Genomic DNA, 7,575 nt, shown 5'->3' on the forward strand with positions numbered 1-7,575 from the left:
CATGGTAAAAGCAAACGAGGTGGATTGAATCCCACTGAAATCAAATACAGCTGCGCCTGCTGCCATCACTGCATGGCTAAGCTACTAAGCACACAACTTTAAAATAGTCCTTAGTGTTCTATGGTACTTTTGATTCAGCTTGCCATCGCATAAGGAATTATGAAATTCGGCAATCAGGTCTGCTGCTTTGAGACTTTGACGAAGTGGTCTTGCTGCTGTCATCTCCTTTGGTCTTGGGGAGTGGAAAACCCATTGGACGTATCGTTACTTGATCTATCGGGAATTCCAACTCTTCTAGAACCTTTGTTCCTTGAGGAAAGGAGAATTCGTGAAAATATTATTTTTAATGCCATGAACGCGTCAGTTGAGCCGCAACTTAAATGTCCTTAGCAGAGCGGAGGAGGGAGGGGGAGGGGGGTCTGTCTTCCCCGAGAAAGAATCCAAATATTTCATTTATCCTTCACATCAGAGTTAATGGAGAGGAAGGGAACATGTTCCATTATGTTCACATGAGCCAACCACTGGAACAAAATAAACCTTAGTTTCCGCAGCAAAAGAATATAAAGGGGGATGAGAGGGCATGCATCCCTCATGCATGCCAGATAATTTTCGATAATTTTTTGTTGAGCTGTTTCTACTAGTTTCTGTAACTCAAAACACAAAGGACGTGCTGGTTAAATATTGTGTTTCTTTATTCCTTCATTTCTGTAATCTATCGGTTTATATTATATGCATTTTATTTCAGTTTTTCAAGCCAGCGCCTGAATAGGGAACATGGTTGGCGAAGTGGTAAGATAACTCGTCTCCCTCCTATATGTCCCACGTTCGATTCACAGACTCGACGTCATACGTGGGATGAGTTAGTTGTTTCTCTACTCTTCTCCGAGAAGTTTTTCTTCGAGTACTCCGGTTTCCTCATTTCCTCAAACACCAACCTATGATATGATATGTGTTGATTTGATTTCTCTACAGAGGTGTCCCCAAAAGGAACAATAAAGTTAAGGTGACACACGCTAACACCAACCCGGTGTGGCCAACACATCACGCATGCGCACATCCATTTCACCCGGTCAATAAGCAGCCATGGACAGCTATTTCGGCCTTTTGGGCCTCATCAGCATGGCGAAGCTAACATACCAGGCGTGTGTTTTTAGCACCCCTTTAAGTGGCAGCTTCACATGCCATACATGTGGTAAGCTGGGTTGGGAACAGCAAAACTGTTCTCCCTCGGCAAGGGTGTGGGAAGATGGATCACATTAAGAGATCGGTGTGTCACGTAAGAAATGGTTGTGCGCATGCGTGATGTGTTAGCCACACCGGGTTGGTGTTAGCGTGTGCCACCTTGCTTTTATTGTTGTTCCCCAAAAGGCCAGTTTCGTATTCTAACGGTAGGGTTGGATCTAGCATTAAATGGAAACTAATGCGGGGAAACTTTTCACATGCAAATTATTTCCCCGCATTATCCTCCATTTTATACTAGATCCAGTCTAATCGTGAGAATACGAAGCTGGCCTATTAGTGCCCCAGCGCTAAATACAGTGGACAATTAAATAACGGTCATTATCGTTCTTTTAATTGTTATTACATCTTAATACTGGTTAGTTATAGAGAGCAAGCTACGATCTGCAGCATTAGGCCTCCAGAACTTTGGAGGCCTTCGGCCCAGGGGTTCTGGTGAATAAAGGAACATAGGTAATTTGAACTGGGGAACTGAAGGGAACAAAGACAGAATATCTTAGGGAACAAGGGAACATAAACCATGTTGGGGACAAAGGAACTGAGAACAAGTTTGGAACTAATTTCTGGAACACAGGCAATTTTTTAAAGGAAACACAAAACAAGGACAAGGGAAAAGGACCCACCCCTCCCCATCCCAACCTAAGAGGGCCTCACGTTTCTAAGCAATCTTGCAGTTCCAAGGAGAGCCACCTTTTGGATAAGCTTTATCTTTGTAGTGACTCCAACTTTCTCTACGTGGCTAGCCAAATATCCTGATACCATTCCAAGCGCGCCAATTACCACAAGGACAACAATCGTCTTAATCGCTCTTCAGGCCCTGATATTTTTCGATCTTCCCCTTCTCCTTCTTCTTCTTATCAACTCTGGCATGTCCAGGTATAGCTATGTCAATATCTGCTTTTCTGTCAACAACCACTTTGCCTGGTCTTTGGGCTGAATCTCTCTATCAGTTTGAATATTGACTTGACATCCCCGTTCTCGATTACCTTTTCCGGTTTGTAGTCATACCACAGTACTTGTCCATTGTTTCTATTCTATCGTTAACGGTAAGCAATCTGCGCCATCTTTCTGCACTTGCAAATGAGATGATTTACTATGTCATCTTTTTCTGTCACCTCTGACTTGTTCTGGTCATGAAGGGGTTTGTTCTTCCACTTCCCTATCTTCTCTAACCTCCTCCTTCTATTGGTCTGCTTGTGGTCTTCCACATTTTCCTTTTCCACACCCCTTCTCAGCAGTGATTCCGTGCTTTTGTTGTTGTTGTTGTTGTTGTTGTTATTGTTTTAGATTCTCTCCAGTTGTCGGGTGTTCTACTGGGTAATGTTTATTGTGTCTCAGAAACTCCACGTGGCTTAGAGACACAACACTTTCCGCAACAGGTGAGCAGTTCCAAGGATGGCCGATAATTGTACACTTTCAAGGAAATCACGTACATCTAGCTTGCCAAACCGGGTCTTTGCACTTTTTGATATGCTCCCAAGAGCATCAATCACGATACGCATTATTGTGACTTTCGAGGCTCCATGAATCCTTCTGATTTCAACCTTCTCCTCTTCAGGTCTGGTTATGTTCTGGTCCGCTGGCACAGCTATGTCAATAAGTGTCCATTTCTGTGTGTCTTTATGCACTAGAGTAATATCTGGCCGATTATGTTTGAGCACTTTGTTTGTGTAGATAGTCATGTCCCAGGTAACCCTCACTTCTCCATTTTCTGCGGTTGGCACGGGTTGATGGTCATACCACTTGTCAGTACACTCTATCCTATACTTCCCGCACAAACTCCCAGTGTACCCGGAGGGCCACCTTGTCGTGGCGCTTTTATACCCTCTCTGGGAAGCTTCTTGCACCCACTGACAATGTGTCGTACTGTTTCAGTGGCATCTCAACACAATCTACACAGTGGTGTCTCTGAGGTCTTATCTATGCTGTACTTGATCGAGTTTGTTCTTAAAGCTTGTTCCTGAGCAGCAAGAATCAAACCTTCTGTCTCCTTTTTTTAAGAATCCATTCCTGAGCCATCTCTAAGACTCCTCTCCAGCTTCATCTGATATTTGTTGGACAAACGCACCATGTAGGGCTTTCTCCTTCCAGTTTTTAACTTTCTCGTCTTTCCTCCCTCCCCTCATAGCCCGGCAGACTCTGCTTCAACAATAACTTTCTCCTTCAAAGCAGCTTCAAGCATCCACTCTGTGCTCTCTCTTAGGTAGCCATGAAGAGATTTGCTCTCCCTTCTTATACACTCCTCGATGCCGATCAGTCCTCTTCCCTCTTCTTTTCTCGGCAGCTACAACCTCGCAACATTACTCCTGGTGTGCAGACATCCATTCATTGCCAAGTTCTCCCTAGTTCTTCTATCCATGTTGGCTACCTCCTCCATTGTCCACTCCACAATCCCCGCACTGTAGCGTACTACGCTTACAGCCCAGGTATTGATGACATGAATCAAATTTCCTCCATTGAGTTTTGATCTACACAACTTCTTGACTCTTCTGATATACTTTGATGTTATCTTGCGTTTCATCTTGGTGTTGAGAGTCTGGTCCAACTGTAAGATGCCAAGGTATTTGTAGCGTTCCTGCTCTATTTCCCCGATATGCTGGTCGTTGGGTAGTTCTATTCCGCTCCTGCCAACTTGTCTTCCCCTTCTCATTTCCAGGACAGCACACTTGTCTAGCCCAAACGACATCTTAAGACGAAATTTTTTTGAACATCGAGCAATAAAGCGCGCCAGCGGCCAAAAATCCCATAAGAGCTTGCGGGCATCTTACTTTCAGATCACGACTTGTACCGTCGGCCATATTGTGTCGCGGTGGAAGAGCACATAGAAGTTGTATTGAGTGCAAGCGATTAGCCAACCATTTTACACAGGTATTTCATTCAGTCACTTCGGAAAGATCTGTAAAGCTTTGAAAAAGGTTTTGAAGCGGTGAATTTATCGTATTTAGTTTAACCTTCTTGCAAGGTTATAACCAGTACGCAAATTGTTCGAAAAGATCTTTCTGCCGTAAGATTTCGAGTTCTCCGACTCTGCTAATAAGAGATCCAGTCTAGAATTAGTGTGTCAAGACTTGCTTTTGGACTATCTTGAGACTGCAAACCTAGGATGAATTCTTATTACACTTCTATTAAAATAGTGTGAACAGTTCTTTTGTCATTGCCTTGTCTGTGACCGGTGATCTGATATTCGATATGTGGAAGCAGCTTCTGTCACTTGCGTTACGGTTCAGTGAGGTTTCCTACAGATCGTTTTCGGACTGCTGTTGTCGTTACAGCTCGGTGTACTCTATCGCTAGACCTTGCAAAAGGTAATTTTGTCCTTTTTTTTTTTTTTTGAAAGGTATTGAGTATTCGTGGATAGGTTCCTTTAGAGTTGATTTTCAGCTTATCTCCCGCACACTTCTTCCGTTAGAAGATTCGTGAGACCCCCAGTGTTTAAGTGTTTCCTTTTCAGTTCCCCCTTTAAAATTACACATCAAGATTGTGTTCAGCTTAGCTTCAATTGTCAACTTTCAATTTCGATTGTTGAGTTGAATTTATCATAAAATTTGCCACAAATGTTTCATTTTCCAATTCACTAGAGTTAAGTCTAGCTTATATCAAAGTTAAAAAAAAAGTTATTGAAGGTTTGATCTTCGGGAAGAATTAAAAAAAAAAAAAAAGAAAGAAACTAGTCCAAGCTGAGCCTCAGATATTGTAAACAATGTCTTCATCAGTACTTACTTATAGTATATGTAAGAAACCTACAAGGAAGAATCTCGTCCCATAAATGATGTTAAAGGAAAAATGTCAAGCCTGTAGGAATGCCACTATCCGCCTCTGATGTTCAGCGTCCAAATGCACAACTCCCCTGTACAAGCTAAAACATTTAAAGTCACTACCAAAGTCCACTTATGTCTAGGTTCGACCCTAATTAGATACACGCCCAATTTTGACATCCAACACAAAGTGTTCCTTTAAGTCTAAGCATTTGCTACCTATTTTCAACAATAAGGTAAGGGTAAAGGTCAGCAATATTTTTAGCTTTGGGTAAATGCAGCAGCTAATCTTCACTTAAAGAGTAGCATTTGGGAGACACTTTGTGACATAAATTGTCTGTATTCTGAGACACAAGTGATGTTGAAGTTGGCGAGAAGAGCAAGGGGACACTTCGTGACGCTTATTGAAATCCGCGTGCATCTAATTAGAGTCAAACCTGGACATATCTCCCAAAGTCAGTAGATGATTTGTTCCCTGAAGCTAAGAAAACTTTTTTGGAAAAAAAGTTTGGCTGTGTGGCCCTCATAAGCAGTTTAAGGTGCTGTGGTGCATGTTATGTAAGGTTGCACAGGCTGTCACCCAGTGTAAACAAAAGTGTTCCACAGCCCCTGTCTGCAAACAATTCTATTCAAAATCAAGTTGGTTGTGCCCCAGTGTCATATGAACTGACGTCAAAGCGAAGTCAGCGGAGGATTTGAAACAAACTTTAAAACTGTGCAAGGTAAAAAGTGGCTGAACTTAAAACAGAAGTTGAAAACATGGGTCCCTCAAATGAACAGATCTGCCAGGAAATTCTTGAAGGCCAATTTGATGGGGTAAACTTTCCTTCTTTTAACTCACATGGTAAAATATTCTACCATACATATTCTACCTTACTAGTTGGTTTTTCAGTTTATTTGGATTGGTAATGAAAAGATGAACACAATTCAAGGATCTCCCAAGCCCGTGAAACTGAAAACATGGCATATTGTCATGCTTGTATAACAGGGTAAAAGTTACTACTGGTAACCCTGCAAAATACAGTAAAGACCCACACATAAGAACCTAGAATTTTCGAGGTCAGGCTGAGCAGGTTCTAATATTTTAGGCTATTTTTTCATAATTCAGGCTGATTACATGTAGTTTCTTAATAGGTTCTTATTTCTCAGAGGAACAACAATAAATTTCTATATTTTATTCATAAGATATGTAGACAGTATTGCACTGTAGCTTTATGGAAAATATATTTCTAGAGAAAATCCAATAAAATGCCAATCAAAGAAAACATATACACAATAGACCTAATCGGCTAACTCAATGTTGTACCCAATTCAAATCTCCCGAGATTAAGATTCTTTGTGTATTGTATTTGCATTATAATGTACCATTCATATTTAAATGATATGGAATTACCTGAAACAAAACGTTTTTTTCCCAAAGGGTTTGAATTGGGTACAACATTGAGTTGGCCGATTAGGTCTATAACAGGAGTTTTCTCGAGGGTGATTTTTTTGTAAAAGTACCTCTTTTTCTTTGCCAGGCTCTGCAGGTTCTTATATTTTTGGGTATTTTTAAAATGCCAAATTTCAGCCTGTACTAGGTTCTTATATGTGAGTTTGTACTGCATGCATTATTCCCTAAAATAGAAAACTAATCCAGGCTATAAAGAGTACTCTTTTTGCATTCTAATAATCAGATCAGAGTCAGTAATTATTACTGACTAATTCAACGTCAGGACATTTTTCCTTTACCTTTGATAATAAAAAAATAAGATCACAATATTTTTCACCTCTATCAGTACTTTGCACGCATACTGGCTTTAGCAATGTTTTGGAAACATGATTGTAAACATGCGAACCTCACTCTCTAGGAGGTGTTTCTTACTAGAAGTAAAAAGTAAAAGGAGCAAGCCATTGTCTTCACTTCTTTCAAATTCCATTCAGGAAAAAGTGAATGCAAATGCTAACATCATGGAGGGCTTAGCTCTCAGCTACTCCAGAGAGAGACCTGGAAGTCCCAAATGGGTTGAATTGTTGAACTGTGTGGCACAGCAATACACAAATAAGGAAATTAAGCAAATGTTCAGGTTTACTAACAGTCGAGGAGAAGAAGTATCATGCACAGACTACGAATTAACAAAAGCTAGACTTTATAGTAAGATGTATGGTCCAGGAGCAGCACTTCCGAAAATAAGACGCCAATATAGTCATAAACTTCCACCAGAAACCATTGCTTTTGTCTTAGAATTTATCCATCATCTAGACAGTGAAGAGTATTCATTTTATAAAAGTGGCCCCTGTGATGGAAAACAAAAATCATGGATAAGTGAATTATTAGGAGGAGGAAATCAACCTGTTTTGTGGTTCAATTAAGCAAAACAAGTCTGCCTTTTATGACAGATATACATTGTAAACAGGAATGTGAACATCTGGAGATTAGAACTATAAGCTTTAGTACAATTTTTAAGGGTTTGTCTGCAGAAAATTTCAAAATAATGGCAGAGAAGGCAGGACTCTAATATTTGCACAAAACTTGGCGCGGAGTATTTCATCGTGGTAGATAAGCTGCTAACTCGTTTAGGTGAAATGCTGAGGAGCCAAT

General features: G+C 40.7%; 1 long non-coding RNA gene across 2 annotated transcripts in view; it reads right to left on the reverse strand.

The window, feature by feature from the left end:
* Positions 1 to 4,017: 4,017 nt before the first annotated feature.
* Positions 4,018 to 7,575, reverse strand: part of LOC138026728 (uncharacterized) — a 5,193-nt gene continuing 1,635 nt past the window's right edge. For both annotated transcript variants that reach the window (XR_011127331.1, XR_011127330.1), the window contains one exon: positions 4,018 to 7,270. This is a non-coding gene — a long non-coding RNA (uncharacterized lncRNA). The remainder of the gene's footprint in view (positions 7,271 to 7,575) is intronic.

The sequence above is a fragment of the Montipora capricornis genome, chromosome 12 (assembly GCF_036669925.1).
Source record: "Montipora capricornis isolate CH-2021 chromosome 12, ASM3666992v2, whole genome shotgun sequence".
Classification (NCBI taxonomy): domain Eukaryota; kingdom Metazoa; phylum Cnidaria; class Anthozoa; order Scleractinia; family Acroporidae; genus Montipora; species Montipora capricornis.